At 41.5% G+C, this 22,974-nt stretch overlaps 1 protein-coding gene across 6 annotated transcripts in view; it reads right to left on the minus strand.

Moving 5' to 3' along the window:
* Fam126a (family with sequence similarity 126 member A) overlaps positions 1 to 20,246 on the minus strand; it is a 120,859-nt gene extending 100,613 nt beyond the window's left edge. For 2 of the 6 annotated variants that reach the window (XM_029477388.1, XM_029477390.1), the window contains exons 1-2: positions 20,048 to 20,246; positions 19,493 to 19,609 (exon numbers count right to left, since the gene is read on the minus strand). The gene's annotated coding sequence lies outside the window, so the exon portion shown is untranslated. Of the gene's footprint in view, positions 1 to 19,492; positions 20,009 to 20,047 lie in introns of those variants that run through there. The other 4 variants (XM_029477391.1, XM_029477389.1, XM_021161836.2 and 1 more) reach the window with 4 other exon arrangements.
* Between the last annotated feature and the right edge of the window lie 2,728 nt (positions 20,247 to 22,974).

The raw sequence follows: 22,974 nt of genomic DNA on the forward strand, positions 1-22,974 counted from the left end.
TTTTTTAAGGGTATCTTATGTATAAAACCATATCTGCAAATAGAGATACTTTGACTTTTTCCTAGTTGTATCAAAGTGATCTTTTAAATTTTTTCCATCATAATGGTGGTGCATACCTTTAATCCCTGCATTTGGGAGGCAGGCAGATCTCTGAATTTGAGGACAGCCTGGTCTACAGAGCAAGTTCCAGAAGAGCCAGGGCTACACAGAGAAACTCTTCTCTCATTAAAAAAATTCGTAAGAAGCCGGGCGTGGTGGCGCACGCCTTTAATCCCAGTACTTGGGAGGCAGAGGCAGGTGGATTTCTGAGTTCGAGGCCGGCCTGGTCTACAGAGTGAGTTCCAGGACAGCCAGAGCTATACAGAGAAACCCAGTCTCGAAAAACAAAACCAAAAACAAACAAACAAAAATTCATAAGAAGAAAGATATATTAATACTAAAAACGAGACCTGAATAATTAATATATTTTATAGGAAAAAGTCTAATGTAATTCTATAAAGAAGAGGATAAAGAAACAGGAAAAGAAACGTCACCAGTATTGGCTGGCTGACTGAAGCTTTTTCTTGTCCCTACCCCACATTTATAACATTGCTACATCCACTCCAGTAGTGACAAGTGCGACAGGCCCCGAAAACCTGGGCGTTGTCCCTAGGCGAAAAGTTCATGGAAACTTAGTCTCCTGGAATCGTGGCATCCTGTATGAGGAATGCTTCAATGTCCTTGCTTTAGTTGGTAAACGGATCTGTGTGCTTTCCCTTAATATTGCTTTACTACAAGTGCTCCTAAGGATTGATATTTTGACATATAGCTAAGTTAGATTCTAGGCAGTCCTTGATCCGACCTTGGGCATGGATAGCTAAGTCACTGCCCTACACAAATTTACCATTATCTAGGAAGAAGGAAGTTTATGACCTAAAGAGGAACCAGAGTAGATACTTAGAACTATAGATAGCTGAGTTACACAAGTATTTAAGGGGGAAGGTGGACTATACAATAGACTAGAGTAGGAACTATGGCAAGGGCATGAAGCCCTTGCTCCTGGCTTCTAAGATCAAGTGGACCTTAGGTGGAGCTGTTTTTGATTCCAGTTGTTAACATTGAATTTTATCCCAGTTGGTTCCTGCCAGTTCTTCCCTGTTTGCATTCCTCTGTTTTGTGTAAGAATCCAGTAACCTCTTTGTACCTTGCAGGTGCTGGTATGTCACCCAACTTCCCTATTTTCTTCTGTATAAAAAGTTTGATGCTCCATTTGACAGATTACATTCAGATCCACACTCCCTCATGTGGAGTCTATTTGTCAATTCCCACCGACTCCTTGCCCACCTGTGACCAGAGACCCGTTCCACGCAGACATGGGACCAAAAGGGTCTGCGGCATAACATTATCTTATTGTTTTAAACAATGTTTTCCACCAGGCCCAGGCTCCAAGATGAGCCACAGTTACAATTAAAAAGCATCACTAAAGACTAGGTAGGGAAAAATGGAAAGTGACCACAGAATAAAACAATGACTTAGAGACTTTCTGTCTACCACCAGCAGCAAGAGACTTTGCACAGTCGCTACTCCATCCACCCCTGCATGTCTACTGACTATGGAACCTAGTGACACCACAGCAAAGCCTTGATTATATAACTGTTGGCTTCCCACAAAACTGGTTATAGCAAGAAGTATTCAAAAATATACTCTTACATTTTTTTAAATGCTTCATTCTTTTCAAAGGTGAAAGGAACAAAATTAAAATACAAATTCCCTGCTGGGTAACTAATTTCCTATTTTTCTCAAATATGTTCTGGAGCACAGCAGTTAAAATTATATTAGACAGTTCAGTAAGATTCTAAGTAGCATTTAACAAGTGTAGTGTATGAAATTAATGGCTATATTTCTAACATAATAAAATATTCTCAAATATGTCATTGTACTGTATTCCCATACTATGACCAAAATCCATCATTTAATCTCCAAAGACATACTACATTGTAATTGTTTTTGCTAATCCCAAAGATATAAGGAGACTAACCAAATCATCATGGCTAAATTAATTGTAGCAAGGAATTAATTAAAGCAAGCTTTAAAAAAAATTGTGTGCACAGGCTGCCACCCCCCCACTGCCTTCAAGCATTGAACATGTGTAAGATGTTCATCCAAGGGCTAGGGAAGTTCTAAATGGGGAATTGGGGAGGCGGGGTTATAGGACAGCACAGCCAAGTAGTTCTAACAAGGTAGTCATAACAACTTTTGAAACTAAGATGTGGTTGTCATTTCCTGGGACAGGCACTACAGAATCATTGTTGCTGTTTCCTGCGACAGGCACTACAGAACCATTTGTAGCTAAGGTTATAGGAGGGGCATACATAGCTCAAACCTTGAGAAGCAAAGATTTAATCATAAACAGAAATGAATCTACTTTCTTTTTACTATAAAATGCCTTTCAAGCCTAGGATGGAAGTAGACTAGTTCATCCATTTTATCATCAGCCAACTGAAGAATACAAAAACATCCTGAACTATAAAGCTAATATTTTCTTTATTCCTACTCTAGTTTCCTATAACCCTCATATATAATATCATCAGGTGTTCATTACAAAGTGAAACAAAATCTTTATTTAGTCATCTTATTATTTTGACAATCAATTCATGGACAGTGATAGATCATGAATTTTTAAATTTATCCATTTATTGGGGCATGGGTACATGTGAAGGTGAGCGTACAACTTGTAGGAGTTAGTTCTCTCTACCGACCTTGTGGGTTCCAGGGATTGAGCTAAGGGTGCCAAGCTTGGAGCACATTTACCCACTGAGCCACCTCACCAGCCCCACATCATTACATTTGAACCGCCTCCTCTGTTAGAAGGGCCAATTGTGACAGCTAATTAAGTGCTGTCAGAAAGTTCTCACAGTTACAAGGTGAAATTCAGGAAAACAGAGTAGAGGTAACTGTTCAAATTATGTCACAGAACAAAACTGATTCCAGCTCTGGATATTACAGGTCAGAGTCTGAATAAAATGTATAAAGAAGAGAGGATGCCATGGGGCTGGCTGCCCATAAAGGAACTGTTCAACACCTAAGGAAAGGCAGTAGGAGACCTGGGGGATTCTCAGCATCCATTGTATAAGCCTGGTTTCCCTGTAAGTCACAAATCACCTATCTGGTTACAGAAATTTGAGCATTTTTTTTAACTCAAGGAAATATTTTTGAATAAAACATCATTTGCCTAATCCAAGGACAAATAAGAACATGTTGGAACAGCTTGCTATGGCAACCAGCCTTAAGGGCGCCTGTTGGGAAAGACAGGACAATAGAAGGAGAGATGGCGATCCTGCCTCTCATTTCCATCTCCTATTCTTTTCAAATCCTCCAGAACTTCAGAAAAATACCTTGTCCAGGAAGAAAATATCTGATATGAACTCTAAATGAGAAATTGGAAAGAAGTATTTTTCAACAACCATGCTGATATCTGAACTAGTCCTGTAGCTACTTTGACCAAGTCAACACAGTGAACGTGGTACTAGAAGCCCTGCACTTGTACCTCCTCCTGCTGCAACTCAGGTAGCACAGTTAATGAAGCCCAAACTGCCATGAAGGCTGTGTGGGTAAGAACTGGAGCCCCTGCACAGCTACAGCCTTGAGACTTCCACCAATCATAGATGTCCTTGCCCTGTGAAGCCTACACAGAAGTCCTGCTGGGCTAAGCCACTAAACTTGATGGTGGTTTGACAGGGACCAACACATAGAGAAAACACTCTCCCCTCTCTGTGGCTCTACCCTCCCAGCTAGGACCCCCCACTCCTCTCTTCTGTCTTGCTATGCAGCTCAGGCTGGCCTCAAATTGCCAAACCTTCGGTCCCTGCCTCCCAAATGCTGCCTGACACCATGCCCAGCTAAAACACTAGCCTTTAACATTTAGAGCATACCATCTCTGTACAGGAGCCCCAAAACAGACTCTTTCAAAGGTCACTACAATATGGAATTCAGGGTTCAGAGTAATTAACAATCATTATTACTGTGATATTCGGTATAAAATGGGCATTAGAAGGCTAGAGATGGCTCAGCAGTTAAGAGCACTTGCCTTCCAGATGACCCTAAGTTCAGTTCCCAGCACCTATGTGAGATGGCTCACAACTGCCTGTAACTCCAGCTCCCAGAGGGGCTAACACTCTCTTCTGCCCTCCATGGGTACCTATGCATTTGTCAGAGAGAGAGAGAGAGAGAGAGAGAGAGAGAGAGAGAGAGAGAAGAAGAAGAAGAAGAAGAAGAAGAAGGAGGAGGAGGAGGAGGAGGAGGAGGAGGAGGAGGAGAAGGAGAAGAAATAGTTTAAACAGCACTTTAAAGAAAAAGTTCTCTTACAATACAGTGAGAGATTTATCATCTGTCTAGTATTGACTAAGTGTAACTCATAAGAAAACAGGAATAAATGAGAAGGTTCTTAGTATCTTCATATTCTATGTGCATCATTAAAATGAGTTGCATAAAATGTGAAATGTAAAAATTCATCACATTGTCTAGACATTGTTCATTTTTAACATCTTAGTGTTTTAGAAAAAGATATATGTGAAAGACTATAAAAATCCATATCTCAACTCATACTATCTCAAAAGATGAGTATACAGGTAATTTTCAAATGTAAATACTTTCCCTTGGGAAAGTATTTCTTTTATTCTGATGACAGAACCCAGAGCACAATTTTACATAATACTTTTTAATTAAAAGTCTGAATTTTGAGACTTAAAAACTCTTTCAAAAAGTGAAGAGGAGATAATCTCAACAGATTGGGAAACTATATAATAAAACTACCCCCGGCCCAAATATGGTTTTCTGCCACCAGGAAACCACAAACCATCAACCTCACAGTATGAAACAGATGCTTAGGGTTTTGTTGTTGAGACAAGAGTTCCATGTAGCCCAAGCTGCCATCAAACTCCCCATGTAGCTGAGAAGGAACCTCCTGTCTCCACCTCCCAAGCACTAAGACTGCAGAAGTACACCACCATGCCAGGTTTCTTCTGGCTCTGTACAGACCTAGAACTCTACATGTTGTACAGATATTCTAGCATCTAAGCTTACTCCCAGGCCTAGAATGCTTTTTAGAACAAATGCTAAACTCTGAGGCATGTGCTAGTCTCATAGCAACAAGAAGTGCTCATTTCAACATCTGTGTGACTCTTACAAAGAAATTGGTCAAGAAATTGAGTTAGTTCCAGAAAGGCTGCGTAGATGCTCACTCAGAGAAAACATCTGCAAAGAATCTGACAGAAATCCAAGAAACAGAAGTGTGGCACAGTCCTCTTGATGAAACTGGAGGTAAAAGTTAAGAGGCCAGTGGTGCTCTTGTCTTCTGTCAGTCCATGTTGTTTGCTGTGTTATATTTGCTGTGTTATTTTCTCACTGGCTTCCTGACTAAAGTGTTATTCTATCATTGTGTCTACAAGCACTTCCGCAAAGCTATGTGTCTCAATTTCCTAATTCTAAACTCTAATTTCCTTATATTGGGCCTGAACACAACTCCTTGCCATCTCAGAGACTAGCTCCCTGGAACAGATAGATGTTCAACCATGATCCAAAAGTTGAGACCAATGCAAAGACTTGGGTAAGTAAAAGTTTGTTTCAAAGAGTCCTTTAAAGTACAGGAATGGTAAACATATCTAGTATTTGTGTAAATACAGTAACCAGGAAAAATCTAACAGGATACTATACTTCTATCAAGGAAACCTAAAATTTTATAACTTTCCTTAGCAACCAATGCTTCACAGGAAAACTTCATATTAGGTTTAGAATCAGTAAAACCTTGAAGTCTTTAAAAAGAAAAACAGAGGCCAAACAGCCAGGATTTTCTTATACTTACCTAGTCATATTTTTAAAATTTAAGTTAAAAGATGGCCTTGTTACTGGCTCACACATAAAAGGTACATAAATACTTGTTTCATGGATGAATACTTAAATAAACTTTTTCTTTCTTTTTTTTTTTTTTACTAGTTTGGGGCATGGATTCTGCTTTCAGGCTGGCCTCCAACTTCTGGTCTTCCTGCCTCTACCTCCCAGATGGTGGGATTATGGGCTCAAGCAACTACATCTGGTTTATGCTGTGCTGGGTAGCAAGCCCAGAGCTTCATGTATGCTCAGAAATCAGTCTTCCAAATGAATCATATTCCCAGCCCCACTCTCAGTTTTAAAAGTACACTTACTTCATTAACTAACCATCCCAAGATAGGTGACACCATTGCAAGCAATAAGAGTCATCCTCAAAAAAGGAAGTGTGTGCACACATGTGCACTCACACACATATGCCTGCAATATATGTATGTGACAGTCACAGAACAACTTGCTAGAGTCAGTTCTCTCCTTCTACCATGTGAGTTCAGGAGATCTAACTCAGGTCACTGGGCTTAATGGCAAGTGTTTTACCATACTGAGCCCTATCACCAGCACAGGAATTTCATACTAAAGAAAAAGTAGAGATAATAATTAGAGACACAGAAAATCATCTAACAATAAGTGTTAGTGTAATAGCAGTAAATGATTTACCCAAACTAGGTGTAGTCCGAGGACAGGAGGTATCAAACTAAATGAATACTCGTGCTAAAAATCCATATCAAGCTGTGCTATGGTGGTGCACGCCTTTAATCCCAGCACTTCAGAGGCAGAGGCAGGCAGATTTCTGAGTTTGAGGCCAGCCTGGTCTACAGAGTTCCAGGACAGCCAGGGCTATACAGAGAAACCCTGTCTCAAAAAAACCAAAAGAAAAAAAACCCCATATCATAGCATAGTTAATATAGAAATTAAATAGGGTTTTATGCTGATGAGAGATCCAGGTAGCAATAAAATAGAAATCTCTAAATGAGAAAATAGGAAAAATGTTAAGAGGAAAGCATTTACTGAAAGGACTGGTTCCCCGAAGTTGACAATGGTGATGGCCCAAGAGCATACAATAGAACAATGACAATGGGGTGGCATCAATGGAAGCCAGGTTTTCACTGAGCTCTAATGAGGGACAATTTAAAGCAAGTAAGTTGGAAGTACAATTACAATTATGAAGGTTTATTGGGTACTTTTCTGTGGTGTGATAAAACACTATGTCCAAGACAGCCTATAGAAGGAGGGGTTTATCTTGGTCTTACAGTTCCAGAGAGATAGCAGTCCATTACTATCATGACAGGGAACATGGCAGCAGGTAGGCAGGTCTGGCACTGGAGCAGTAACTGAGCCCCCAAATCTTGATCCACAAACAGGAAGCAGAGACACTGGGAACCAATCCAGTCTTTTGAACTCCAACAAGGCCACAGCTCCTAATCCTTCCCAAACAGTTCCCACAACAAGGGAGCCTCTATGGAGACCATTCTCATGCAAACCGCCACAGAAGGTAAGAAGAATACACTGTTTTTGTAGTACTACTGTAAAATGTTTAACTTTCTCATCAACAAACCAATATACATGATTCCTCACATGATGATTCATAACTCCTTGGCCTCATTATGTCTATACGTCTATATCCCAGCATGCAATGATTATATATAAATCAACATTTACTTAAGGTAAACACTTTTATAAGAATGGCTAACAACATTAAGTGGACTCGTCCATTTTTTATGTTATTGGCTCTAAGCAGAGAAAATTACTTTAAACTTAAAAGGACTTTTAAGTTGATTTTAAACTATCCCACAGCTTGCTTTAAGTACTGCTTAAGTACTTTAAGTACTACTCTCCAGGAAAGAACTTACTTCCTTTCTTCTTTTTCATTCTTGCCAGAAGACTTCTTAACTGATTAAGTAGCTGCCTTCCCAATTGCTAATCAAATAAACTATTAAATATTCAGAGAAAAAATGTTTTGCTTTCCTTTTTAATTTTTATTTTTTCCTGTGTGTGTTGGGGAGGTGAGAAAAGGGCATCACATTCCCCTGAATTGGAACTATAGGTTGCTGTAAGCTGCTAATTTGCATGCTGGAAACCAAACTAAGGTCTCTGGAAGAGCAGCAAGTGTTTTCAACTGCTGGGCCAGTTCTCCAGTCCTTGCTTTTCGTTTTTGAAGAACCTAAAGCCTTCATCTAAAAGCACAGGCCTCCAGGAAAAAGACACACTGAGGTTCTACCAGAGTGAGTTATTATTATTATTATTCTTTCAGAGTGAGTTATTTGTCATTTCACTCTATTGTGGATTTACTTTCAGATATTTCTGAGTCAGGGTCTTATGAAGCCTAGGCTGGCCTGGAGCTCATGGTGATTCTGTTGCCTTGGCCTTCCAAGTGCTGAGATTACAGGACTACAAGTGAGCACTACCACACCCAATTCATAATTTTATTATTTTAATAACATTTTATTTCCAGTTATTGTTGTTTTGTTGAGTGGTTGAGACAGCCTCAACTGGCCTGGAACTTGCTATGGGTGGGCCAGGCTAGTATCAAACTTACCTGCCTCTATATCCTGAGAGTGTGTTCTCACACTGAGCTAACTAGTATGTCTTCAAATACAAATTATATAGCCATTTTGGGTCTGTGATGTAGCTCAGTTAGGAGACCACTTGCTTGGCATGCACAAGCCCTGGCTCTGTCTCCAGCACCACAATAAAATAAAAATATAAATATAAGATATAAAATTATGTAACAATTTTAGAACTTAAAATTGTGTTAGTAATTATAGGAAAGTAGGCTCAGATATTATTAGCACAAATTCATACAGTATCTAATAAATATCTGCTGAATAAAGGAGTAAATTTCACCCATCACAATGATGCTTGTCACATTTGCCATCTGCTCTCCATCTCTACAGCAACTCGGAGAGCCTGTGCTTTGTTGTCTCTGCACAGTTGTTCAAGTAGCATTCCTGCTCCTGGACTCCTCCCTGTGCAGTGCATCATGCACTTGCTGCCATATTGATCTTCCTGAACCAACATACTATCACAGATGGCATCGTATCTCGGGCCCTACACATCAAACTCACCCTTTAAGACAGGCATTGTCTACTTCTCTCAACTTCCCTCATCCCCTGTGGCCTCTGTGCGACAACTTCTCTCTGCTCTGTCTCTTTTTTGCTCGTTAGCTTTTTACAGTGTGACCAGAAAGACCTCGGGGTTCATGCTGATGAGGTGTGTGTGCGTGCAAGGGAAAATGTTAGGGCAGTGTCATGGCACTGTATCTGTGAGCCTCCAAAGCCTTGCTTGATGGCAATATAGACTGATTGATATATTTAACCACTTAGAAGATCTCTTATTAGAAATAAAATTCTGTACTTCATTAAACATAGGAACACCATAAATAACATTTTCAAGTATACTATTAGGCAGAAATCTGCCAACATTTTTTCCAAAATATTTGTATCATCTTTCACAAAATATAACTGTTGTACATGTTGGTGATTCAAGTATTGCCTCAATCAAACAAACTTCATTTAGCTCTAATGATGAAGACATAAAATTCTTAAAGGCCGCTGACAGATTTTAAGAGACTGCTGAAAAAAATGAGCTTCAACCATTATCTGAAGAGCTCTCATTGTCATGACTGCTGAGTAGATGCACAGTGAGCAGCACAGTCATTAAGAACGCTTTTCATATATTTACTAGACCAGAGTCTCAGGCTGACAGTTCAGTCATTCAATCCCTGCCCAGCTCATGCAATTTATGCAGACTATAGGCCGGCAGCACCAGAGTAGGAACAAAGAAAGAGGCTATGAATAGGCAAAAACAGCCAGGGGTGTCGTGTTAAGGACTGATGCATGCAATATGTTTATAGCTGCAAAAAGTCAATATTACTATATATCCAAATTATAACATTAATAATTCAACAAGCCCTTGATAGCTTACTGAGTGTAACGCAAGGCTTTTCCATTACTTTGCACTATTGGCAAAAAGACCATAACGTCTGCCCTTAAGGAGCATACAAAGCAGGCAGCTAAGAAAGGGAGGGGAGTACGTGAGGAAAGAAATCAATTGATGGCCATTTTGTGGCAGGCTAATTACAAGTGCTTAGCACCAGTATCAAATGTTGATCTGTGTGTGTGCTCATGTGTGTGTGTGTCTGGCACGCTAGTACACACTTGTAATCCCAGCACTTGGCAAGAGGACCCTATCTAAAATACAAAAACTGTTGGCCTTCACCAATGCCTTCTTTGTTGAATGATAAACACAAGTGTGTTCCTTTGGGGACCAAGACTTCTACTGCATTCTGTAGTAAATCACATTCACTTTCAGAAGGCTCATAAATTGCCTCCACATGATGAAAGAACTCCTGGGTACATATGCAAAACCAGGTTTTCAGCAAGGAATCTGTAAAATCTAACTAGACACAGCACTATCTGAATAAGACTTAATTAAAAATAGTAAAGAAATAGTAAAAAAAATTTACACAGCTTTACATAGCATATAGCTAACAATATGTTAGAATGGTGGGTTACATATCAACAGCACACTAGGCCAAGACAGTTCCACATGGAAGAGGTTTTTATTGGAAGGGAGAGACAAGGTAGTAGCAGAAAGAGAAGAAAGGGGGGGGGAGAGGGAAGGAGGGAGGGGTGTTCTTATTTATATGGAGAATGACATAATGCAGGTGAAGGTGGGAGGTGAGCCAAGTGGATGTTGGGAATATGGTGCCTGTTGCCTTGGCAACCCGTCTGCAGGTCGCAGGTCTTGCTGTCACTTATGTGATGTCATAGGTTTGGGAGGTCCTGATGACAAAAGCTAAAGTATGTAACAAAAAAATTGATATATGGCTGTGGCAACTTAGTATGCTTGGTGACCAGAGGGTCTCAGTCTTCAAAGAAATGGGCCTGAGCCAAAAGACACACTGTGCTGCCTCTGCTGGCTGCACCACAGGCAGAATAAAGCAGGTAATACTGAGCTACAGTAGTAATTACAGTAATGCAAGTAGCTCAAATTAACATCATACTAGACACCACTGCACTGGGTCTTCCATTTTCTACCTTGAAAACACAACCAGGTCTGTTGGTTGCTGCTCCTGTGCCCTTGCGAACTGAAAACCCCTTAAACACCTTCTCTTTGTCAAACCAAACAAACTCAATCAAACAAAATTTAGCCATTTGCCACTGTAGCACTATACTGGGGAGCTGGCAGAGAAGGCAAATAGCTACTCAGTTTCTCTGCCATATCTTGCCTAGAGGAGACATAAAATATCTAGGGGGGTTCTTGGGAATAAGCAAGTGACAAATGAAGGGATTTAAGATGTTGCTGTATACAAGCATATCAGCCATCTCCATTATTTCTTAGAGCTGTAGTAACAAAGTAGAACAGACTGCAGGAATTTACATTCTCAAGGTGCTCCAGGCTAGAGTCAGAGATAAAGGTGGGTTCCTGCTGAGAGCCAGGAAACAGGACTCTGCCTCCAGCTTTTCTCTCTGACATGGAGGTAGCAGCCATCTTCACATCATGCCCCTCTTTAATTGCCATGTGCCTGGCTCTTCTTTTCTTGTATTAATGCTTAAATATCATCCACTTATTCATATTTATTAAATGTCCACTAGGTCCTACTTGCCATAGAAAAGGATATGACATAGTAGCTGACTTAAGGGATTCAGTCTAGTAGTGGAGACAGTAAACCTAAAACAGCAAAATCGAGTATTCCTTAATCCCTTTTGAAATAAGTCAAAACAAATCAGGGTGAAAGCAATGAAATAAAACAATAAAAGTAAACGCTCCTTATATAGGTTAAGAATAGGAAACACAGAGCAAGTATGTTCCAATCATTTTGTCATCTCTCCCCATCCCTCCTCTTACCCAAACATAACAACGTACAAAAATGCAGTCTTCAAAGCACAGTAGTTGTTTTAACTTAACGCTTTTTACATTTTAAGTGGCAGTTTTCACTGCTGAGGACAAAAGCAAGAGGGAAATATCAAGAGATCCAAATTCCAATTAACTCGTGGGTTGAAGCTTTGGAGTGAGTCACTGCCCTTTAGTAACTTGGAATGGGATTTAACCATTACAGAAGTCAGCCAGTGGAGCCCAGATGTTCAATCAAAAGTGTTGAGCAATGAGGCAATACAATGAGAAAATGCAAGGACACACTGTTAATGGCATGACATTAACATGACAAACGAGACATAATTTTAAAACACAGCAGATCTAGGTTGCCAGTGTAACTTAGGGGTGCAACACCTACTTAACACGTGAAAAGCCCTTACCCCAGATTCAGTCTCTACCTCGATTCAGTCTCTACCACGTCAGTAGAAAATAGGAAACAACATATCTTTCCAATCAGAAACTTGGTGGTGGGTCTCATTAATACAGATGTTTGTCTTAATAGTTATAGTAATCAAAGCACTATGACTGTGTTGACAATCAATTTGGTTTAATAGACAAGTATAAAATAATTTAAAAAATAGTCTCCAATAATATTAAGTTTTATATTAATAGAACAAAATGTTGCTTTACCACTGAATAAGAAGCTAAAATTGGTACAGCAAAAGTTTTTATGTAGGCTCCACTCACAGTGCTTGAAAGTTCTATAAGGACTGTTCATCTCCACAGTATTTTAAGCATTTCTGTTGTTTCTGAAGGAAGTGATTTAAAAAAATTAAAGCCTGCTCAAATTTTTTTTTACCAATAATTAATTTGTGGTTGGTAGAATTCCAATTCAATAAATCAGACTATATTATAATTAATTCTTGGAAAGTCTATATTATGAAGACATGGAGAATTTCTGCTCCAATTGCTGTTTTACAACCAACTCAGTCTTATTTCCATGTTGCTGCTGACCTTTCTAAGGAGTGACCTAATACTGCAAAACATATTTATAGCTCTCATGGAGAAAACAACACATTTTACTCTTAGTTTCTTAGTCTTTCTTGGCTGATCCTTTTTTTAAAATCTTCTCAACCTAGCATTAACTAGTGAACTGGCACACTGTAGATGCTCAAGAAAAGATGAGTCTATAAGGTAACTAATATGAAATCAACCATTTGGACAACCAAGAATGTGGTCCAGCATTTAACAGCGTCAGAAGACCAACTCTTCCAATTCCAAGGCAACTTCCATCCTAAGTCATTCTGTACCGACATTCTGATGCAGCAGCCTCATCTATTGCATCCAGCTACTTGCCATCAGTTGCTCCCTTAATCAACCCTGTACCAGCTAACTTTGGTTTTCAACATAAACTCTCCCACAGCCTCCTAGGTAGCCAGTCGGCCAGCTCCTCTTCCAGGTTCATGCTTTAACTTTGCACCATCTCCTCCTTCCATGCTGAGCTACCTTGACCTCACAGATGATAACACTCTGGTTTTTATCATCTATGTGACTGTTTTCTGTTTCCTATGCATGACTAGTAGTCTGTTTGACTTGCATGTTTTGTTTTGTTTTTTTTATTAATTTTTTTAAAATTTACATTTCAAATGTTATCCCCTTTCCTGATGTCCCCTCTGACAACCTCTATCCCATCCTCCCTCTCCCTGCTTCTATGAAGGTGCTCCCCCCACCCACCCACCCACTCCTGCTTCTCCAGCCTGGCATTCCCCTACACTGGGACATCAAGCCTTCACAGGACCAAGGGCTTCCCCTCCCATTGGTGTCCCACAAGGCCATCCTCTGTTACAACTGCTGCTGGAGCCATGGGTCTCTCCATGTATCCTCTTTGGTTGATGGTTTAGTCCGTGGGAGCGGGAGCTCTGGGAGGTCTGATTGGTTGATATGGTTGTTCCTCCTATGGAGCTGCAAACCCCTTTAGCTCCTTCAGTCCTCTCTCTAACTCTTCCATTGTGGACCTCATGCTCAGTCCAATGGTTGACTGTGAGCATCTGCCTCTGTTTTTTGTCAGGCTCTGGCAGAGCCTCTCAGGAGACAGCTATATCAGGCTCCTAACAGCAAGCACTTCTTGGCATCCACAATAGTGTCGGTTTGGTAACTGTACATGGGATGGATCCTCAGGTGGGGCAATCTCTGGATGGCCTTCCCTTCAGTCTTTGCTCCACAGTTTGTCTCTGTATCTCCTCCCATGGGTATTTCTCCATACTAAGAAAGACCAAAGTATCCACACTTTGGTCTTCCTTCTTGAGCTTCATGTGGTCTGTGAATTATATTTTGGGTATTCCAAGCTTTTGGGCTAATATCCACTTATCAGTGAGTGCATCTCATGTGTGTTCTTTTGTGATTGGGTTACCTCACTCAGGATGATATTTTCTAGTTCCATCCATTTGCCTAAGAACTTCATGAATTCATCCTTTTTAATAGCTGAGTAGTACTCCATTGTGTAAATGTACCACATTTTCTGTATCCGTTCCTCTGTTGAAAGACATCTGGGTTCTTTCCAGCTTCTGGCTATTATAAATAAGGCTGCTAAGAACATAGTGGAGCATGTGTCCTTGTTATAAGTTGGAGCATCTTTTGGGAATATGCCCATTAGGGAAATGCAAATCAAAACAACCCTGAGATTCCACCTCACATCAGTCAGAATGGCTAAGATCAAAAACTCAGCAGATGCTGGCGAGGATGTGGAGAAAAGAGGAACACTCCTCCATTGTTGGTAGGATTGCAGACTGGAAAGCAGTCTGGCAGTTCTGCAGAAAATTGGACATAGTATTCCGTGAGGATCCAGCTATATATACTTCTCCTGGACTTGCATGTTTTAGGTTCTGCTTCTTGCTCCACCCATTTCTAAAGCACTGTCACCTTCCCCTCCATTCCCTTAGCAAGGCCAACCTCATGCTTCAGAATCTCCCAGAATGGTCTCCCCTCATCTAAGTCTGTGTGCACTCTCAGGACAATGCCGTCACTCCACCTAGTACTCTGTCTGCAGCACCCACCAGCTTACAGATCACTGTGAACTCTGACATCCAGGACAGAGGGTAAGCAGCACATGCAGCTGGTTCAGAGAAGTCTGAGTGGGAACTTCCTACAGCAGATGGGGAGACGGGCGCGGATCCTGTCAGAATCAACTCCAAACTCTTCAGTTATATATATTTCAAAGTGAGGAGTTTTAAAAGTTCATAACTGTTTGCCCATTAAGCACTTTTAAATCTTAAATTCTTCTCTTAAATTTGCTAGCCGACACATTCCATCATTCTATTGTTTTTGTTTTAAGACAGGGCCTCAGTATGTGGCCCAGGATAGTCTGATAGGCTCAGGTACTAGCTCCCACCTCAGCCTCCAGACTAGCTGAGACTGACTACAGACATTCATCATAGTGCCTGGCCCTTACACAGGCATAAACAAAAATAAATATAAATCTTTCAATAGCTAAAACTCAACAAGATTTTCATAGAATAAATTTAAGAACTCTTACATACTGTGTTTATTAAGTCAAATACAAATTACTGGATAAATTCTTAACATGAGAATGAGAAACTAATAATGTTCATCAAGTAATCAAAAGATTCATTGTTCAAGAAAACGCCAAACAAATTTAACATTTACTACTGAATGCTACATTGACACAAAGCTCGAAGAGAACAGACATTTGGACCACAGTGAAAAAGCACTGTTTTCCAAACTCCTGGATCTCTGATGTACAATACTTTAACAGTAACCTTCTTAACAACATACAAACAGGACTTGGGAGTACAAATTAATTTTGGGACCCAACAAGTCTGGGTCTTAAGCTTTAGTTTTGTCTGGGCACATGGTTTAAACTGTTAAACATATTGTATATGTTGTATACAAATCAATCATAATTTTCTCATCTCATCTCACCTACTTCAGAGTCATCTACTACTATCACTGTATCAGGCAATACTCATTAAGAGTAGCAGAAGAGACGAGGAATAATTATGATGGGGGTACAAAAATATAATTATACAAAGAAGAGAAACAATAAGATTTCACGTATGTGATCATGTTTATTTTTCAATAATAGGAAAAGCAAAAGGTATCTAGTCAGAAGCATGCTAGGGAACTGATGTAAAGTGCAAGGACTGGGCAGATGGATGGCTCAGTGGGTCATGTCACATGCTTACTACATGAACTAGGATGAGGATCTGAGCTCGTCTCCAGCATACTCAAGTAAAGACTGGCATGCCTGCGATCTCAGTGCTGGGGGTGGAGACAGAAGAATCTGGAGGGCTTTGCTAGCCTACCCTAATGGACTAGCATCAGGTTCAGCAAGAGACCCTGACTCAAAAAGAATTCTCATAGAGAATGACTAAAGAAGCCAATTGGTGCTGACATCGAGCCTATGGGAGGGAACATATGCAACGCACAGACAACAGAAGCTGTGATTTTAGACAAAAATTGTCTTTCAACTCCCTACACTTAACTTTAGCTGAGACTTAACATCTGAGTCTCAATTTTTAACTGTAAAATAGGAATGATAATCCCTATTTCATAGAGTTTACAATTAAATTTAAAGTACTTAGAAAAGACTTAAGCCCAATTTGAGATCCCCACAAAGTCCTAGGAAGACCTACACATTTATACAGCTCAACTATTTCCAACCTGCCAAGGGCAGAAGGAAAAGCTCCTTATGTTCTTTGCTCAGACTCTCTCTGTATTCAGAAAACAATGCACTACAAAGCTTATGGGGCGGGGGAGGGGGAACGGTGCACTATGAGATCATCCTCATACACGTCAGAAACAGGCGACCATCAAGAAACTTTATCTCCAGAACATCACCAGGGTCCACTGAGACGTCTACAACCACCCATCAACAGGTTAAAACAGCGACACACGCTCATCTCAACATTCTGAGGGCATGGGATCAGATTTAATATCTCACCTCAAAAAAAAAAGACAAAAGAGCATTTTAAAAACAGATCTTAGGTGAAATTTTTGAACGTCTGACTATGTAGCCCTAAAGCACCTTGGATTGTCTTCTTGGGATTGTCTAGCCTGCCACAGGGCTCCTCGTTCTTGGGGGAACCGGATTCCTCCTCTCACAAACACCTACTAATGCCTGTAGCTCTTCCTTCATGGAAGAAACCTCATGAGAATTCCCTCATCCATGCTTGGCATGTCAATTGGTACAGTTATGTTTTGGTCTGGTTTAGGAAACCATAATGTTGCGATTTCCTGGTGCACACATGTGATTTCCATCATATATGGAAGACACTGTCTTATAGCAGACATGCCAGCTCTGTCCTCTGACTCCTAGCAATCTTCCCACCCCCTCTTCCATGATGTCCTCTGAGCCATAGGTGTGGAGGATATGTTGAAATGCATTAACTGGGGCTAAGCACCCCATAATCAATTGCTGAATGTCCTTCCTCCATTCAGATAGGCAGCCTAACTCTGGAGGACTAAAAAGAAGCCTTAGCAGCACTTGCATTTCAAAAAGAAGCAACAAACTGCTGATTCCCATCCAACACAACCCCGCCCCCTAAAAAACCCCTGACAAAGCATTCCACAGTGATGCCACAGGTCTTCTTCTGAAGAACCGCTGTTCTCACAATACTAGGATGCTCTCTTAACTTTTTTGCGGACCTTTAAAAGGCACTTTAGGAAACCAATCTTGGTACTACTGATAACTGACAATTAAAACAAAGAAACACAGTCATCATTATCTTGTTTCTTATTAGAGATGTTGCTTTCAGAAATGTATTTCTTACTGGTCACCGTTGTCTCTGGCTCCCCAAGGACTAACTGGGATTAATCACCTCATACCCACCCCCAGAGGTTTTACCTTGACGCTGCTCTTTATTCATGCATGCACAAAGACTAAATTCTTTCAGCCTATGCTCTACTGTGGTGGGCTTTTTATAAAAGACTTATTTTACATGTCTGAGTGTTTTTTCTGCAAATGTGTGTGAAAAAACATGAGTGCCTGGTGCCTCTGAAGGTCAGAAGAAGGCATCAAATCTGGAACTGGAGCTAAGAATGGTTGTGAATAGCAACCATGTGGGTACTAGGAACCAAACCAGAGTCCTCTGCAAGAACAAGAGCTCTTAATCACGGAGCCGGTTCTCCTGCCCCTCAAGTGGTTTTTCAACCATGTCCACACATTAAAAATATCTAGGAAATCAACAATATGTTTAAAAACGTAAACTTTACAGGAAAGTATCCTATGCCAACAGAAAGTAAGTGTTCCCTAAGACTCGGAAGGAAACATTACAAAGGATACAAACAAATCTTAGGAGGTGATATGTGGGTTTGTTATTTTAATTGTGGCAATGATTTTATAAATATTAACATATTAAGTATTAAATGTCACAACTGAAATATGTGTGTATTATACTTCAGAGAGTTCTTGTTTAATTAAGTGCTGTTGTGTAGGTCCTATGCTGCCCTCCCTGGAAACAGGGTGGGGAAGGTTCCTTCTGAGAGTAAAAATTTTAAGTTCTGCAAAATACCATATGTGGCCAAGACAGAGAAATGCTATTCCATAGCCAGCATTTTCTCCTTTCTATCCTTCCATTTTCTTGAAAAGCCTCACTCACACATCTCTACTTTATTGCCACAAGTAATCTGATGACTGGTTTTGGAGCTACACTCTTAAAAGTCACCTATGAAGATTTCTTAGGCTTGATTACAAATAGGCAACAGGATGCTGAATAAAAGTGAACTAGAAGATATATTTAAACTTATTGTCAAAATTACACCATTCTTTAAAAATGTAACCAAAAGGGATTTTATAAAATAGAAGAATAGAAACAAACAAAAAATTAGAGAAAGGAAAGCAGGGTCCTTCAGTATGGCTCTGGTGGTAAAAGCTCTTGCCACCAAGCCTGATGAAAGGAAAGACAGGAACTCTGCATTGACCCAACCCAGTCTCCACCTGGCATGCATACCCAGAGACTGTAGCTACTGATTATTAACGGGATTTCTAATCTGTTTCTGGAAATAATGTTAATAAATCAAGTGACTGTAAAATGAGTCAATTGTAGAATCTGGTTTCTAAATACATGCTGGGCTTCCCCCTTACTACTAAAGTGAAATACTTGATTTCCATACCACTCATGACAAAGAAGCCTTTCCCCTTTCTTGTCCTTCAGTGTACTTCAAAAACGTGGTACAAAGGTTCATCTTATAAACCTTAAAATGTATTCACCTAAAGGGGAAAAGTGGTCACAAACGATCGGGGGTGGGGGTTGGGGGGAGGAGGCTGGTGCCATTGGCAACAGAACAGTCTTAGGAAAACACACCTCCCAGAACTATCGCCTTGTTTCAAGGTTACCCTAATCTTTGTGGCTTTATGTAGATAAAAGTTGTAACAACTGAAAACCTCAAACTGCAACGCGTGGCATGAACCACAGGGCTGGCACATCTCCTGCAAAACCTACCTTGTTACCCAAAGGACACCCAGTTTACAGAAAGCCAGTGTCACCCTGCATGCAACCAGTAGCAGTCTCTGTATCGCAGCAGCACTCCCCCTACCTGAGCAGTGGAGCCGCTGCCCGCGTGCAAGAGCGTTTTATCCCAGAAGCGATTCAGTGCAGTGCAAAACCACTAGGGCCAAATCCTTCAGGAACCTCTAAACTCTAAAGGTACAAAGCAAACACATGCACGCTGCAGGGCAGAGACCCAGTGTTGCTGAAGCGTGCAAACCTGGGGTGTTTTCATGCGGGGGGTGGGGGGGAGGAGAAAGGAAGGAAAAAAGAACGAAAGGAAGAAAAGAAAGAAAAAAGAAGCTTACAAACAAAAAACCGTTCAGTGGACAGAAAGCCCTGTCGATCCTCGAGGGCGGTCACAGCAGCCGCAGAAGAGGCAGAACTCCAGGGTCCAGCGCGGCGCAGGCAGAAGAGGAGCTCTCCTGGTGGTGGACAGACAGACCGGGCTGGCACTCCGAACCCCCAGCCCCACGGGATTCAAGACCCGAGCGAGCACGGCTCTGAAGAGCACCGGGTCTGCGGAGCCCGCGTGGGCGGCGAGGCCAGGCTTTGGGCGGCGCGGACGGGTGGGCAGCGGCCATAGGCTACGGTGGGCTCTGTGCTAGGCCGACCCTGGGGCGCCCCCAGCTCATCGCCCAACCGGGAACCGAGCCTCGTTCACAGCGGGCAGCGGGCCGCGGCCAACTTAGGGTTCTCGGGCCGCGCCTCGCGCGGGAGCCGTTACCCGCAACGGGCCGCCGCCCCAGGACGAAGTCCTACCCGCCGCCGGCAACAGCTTCAGCCCCGCTCCTCCCAGACCAAAGAAAGTTCTCGGTCTCCCGGCGCCTCAGGGGCCGGCGTGCGGCTCGCGGCAGACTCACCAGAGCAGCTCCGGACCTACCGCGGCCTCCCTCCACGACCACGGCGACCACGGCGACCTGGCGACTGCGCTCCTCCGGCAGCCGCGCCACCTGCCCCTCTCCTTCTAGCAGCACGAGTCCGGGCGAGCCATCTTCCCTCCTCTCTCTGACTGACAACCCAGCCCGGACAGCCGCCACTGCCGCCAGCCTCTCTGACAGGCACCACCAGGGACCCGTCCCCAAGCAGCCAACCACCACCGTCCCACACTGGATCAGCCTATCACTGACCCCCGGGGTGGGCCCAGAACAACTTCTCCACCAATGAGAATCTGAAACTATTGATACGGGGGGGGGGGGCGATTTGAGTGGGCGTGGTCTGAGCGATGGGCGTGGTCCGGGAACGCCCAGGGCAGACGATTGACTGTGTGGTTAGTGGTGACAACTAAGAAGTTCCATGAAGGTCTCAGGATCTCTCTGAGCCCTTTAGACCTTAAGTCTTACCAGATGCTTTAAAACGTAATCAGAAAAGGACAGCAAGCTGATATTCAATTACTCGAATCATTTCCCAAAAGTATATCAAAATTTGACCAGATTCTGGGGTGGGTGTGTGTCTGTCTGTGTCTGTGTGATTTCGGAAATAGCAATTAAAATACTACCTTTTCTTATGTTCATTGCTTTTGACTTTAGCCTTGAAATTTTCAAATATGGCGTTTAAAAGACAACTGAAAAGTTAAAAATATTACTGCTTTTGCACCCATGTGGAAGCTCACAACCTCTATAACTTCAGTCTCAGGGGATCAGTAGCCCTCTTGTGGCCTCTGCCCTCATCCAGGCACACATACACACACACACACACACACACACACACACACACACACACACATAAATTAAAAGAATTTTAATAGTAAAAGGGAGGATGGAGAGTTGGCTCAGAGCTTAAGAGCACTTGTTGATCTTCCAGATGAATGGGGTTCAGTTCCCAGCACCCACATCAGGACTCAAGTACAGCAGATCTGACACTTCTGGCCTCAAAGGTACCTGCACACATATGGTACACATACATGCATACACACTCAGGCATGCATATATACACATTAAATAAATCTTTTTCTTTAGAAAAAAATTAAGTATATTTCTCTATTTTTTCCATAAGCCATTTTTCCGTCTTCCATACCTACTTATCCTACAGATAATGTTATGTATATTGTGAGCCAGTACAGCATATGCTCCAAGCTCCCCCTATTACAACCCTCTCAACTCAAATCTGGTTGAATTAGAAGGAAAGAAAGAAAGAGAGAAAGAGAGAAAGAGAAAGAAAGAAAGAAAGAAAGAAAGAAAGAAAGAAAGAAAGAAAGAAAGAAAGNAAAGAAAGAAAGAAAGAAAGAAAGAAAGAAAGAAAGAAAGAAAGAAAGAAAGAAAGAAAGAAAGAAAGGAAGAAGAAGGCAAATTCCAACCTGGAAGAAAGGAAGTCATTCTAAGTTAATGCTAGAGATGACAAAATTTCTCCCAAAACACTAAGCAAGTTTTAAAAACATACCAGAGAAATAATAAGCACATATTATATACATATATATTGAACAGTGTATATACATATGTATATACATACATGAAGTCAACCAGGCCATGTTTTTAGGCTTCATTAAGCACATTGCAAAAACGAGGTGATGGTGTTAAATCCAACACAACCATGCCCAACGGGCAAAAAGAACACACGGCAAGAAAAATGAAGGTTCCACAGGGAAGATGTCTGAGTCTATCTGAAAAGATGGGTACATCTGAGATGAAAGGACAAGCCTCTACTCCCAGCTACCAGCACATGTTTGAGGCTAGCCTGGGCAACTTGGTAAAAGCCCATCAAAATTATTTTTACAAAGGGCAGAGGGTAAAGTTCGGCTGTGGAGCACCGGCTGGTATGTGCTAAGCCCCAAGTTCAATATTTAGTACCAAAAATATAAATGTTTTAAGTCAAGAGCCGTTTCAGAGAGAGAGCAGCATGCCCTAAGCCACAGAGTGGCCAGGAAGCACAAGAACAAGTGTGGCGAAGGACAAAAGGTCACACACCAGCCTACAGCAAAACTAGCTATAGGCATGATAAAAGATGTTTACACCAGCCCCATTCACAGTGGGGCCTGCAATGCTGGGAGTGGTCTCTATGGCATTGTCCAAAATGGCAACAACTCACTAAATCTGGGTATTGAGCACTTGGGATAGGGTATGGTTTGGGTTTTGTTTTGGTTTTGTAGAGAATCTCTTCTAAGCATCACCTGTCAATAAAAGAAGCCTATAGCCAATGAGTTGAGGCAGGAAATAGGAGGTGGGACACTGGCAAGATGAGAGAGGATTCTGGGAAACAGGAGAAGTATAAAGGAGAGATTCAAGGGAACCTCAGAGGAAGATGCTAAGGAAGAAGCAGGTCTGGCCTGAAGGAAAGGTAACTAGTCATGCAGATAACATAGGATGGTGTGGATAGTTAAATAAGTTCTGAACTAGTTAGAGAGCAAGCCAAAGCGTATGGCCAAGGCATTTAATAATAAGTAATTAATCTCAGAGTTGACATTCCAGGAGCAGAGGCTTCAGGAAAAAAAATGGATTTTTTTTTTTTTTTCAGAAAGGGGAGATTCACCTGGGAATATGTGGTGAGATGGATGCCTGGTAACTGAGCACAGGTAACCAGCCACGTGGCAGAATGTACATTAAAGTAAATGGGTTAATTTAAGTTATATCTAGCCAGAGAAGAGTCTAACTATATGGACAAGGTATTTGTAAATATATTTTGAGTCTGAGTCTTATTTCTAGGAGCATGGGGCTGGGAAGAAGAACTAGACCTTTACATTTTTAAAAATTTATTGGTGTGTGTGTGTGTGTGTGTTTGTGTGTGTGTATGTGTGTGTATGTGTATATGTGTGCGTATGTATGTGTGTATGTGTGTATGTGTATATGTGTGTGTA

This window comes from Mus caroli, chromosome 5 (genome assembly GCF_900094665.2).
Source record: "Mus caroli chromosome 5, CAROLI_EIJ_v1.1, whole genome shotgun sequence".
NCBI lineage: Eukaryota > Metazoa > Chordata > Mammalia > Rodentia > Muridae > Mus > Mus caroli.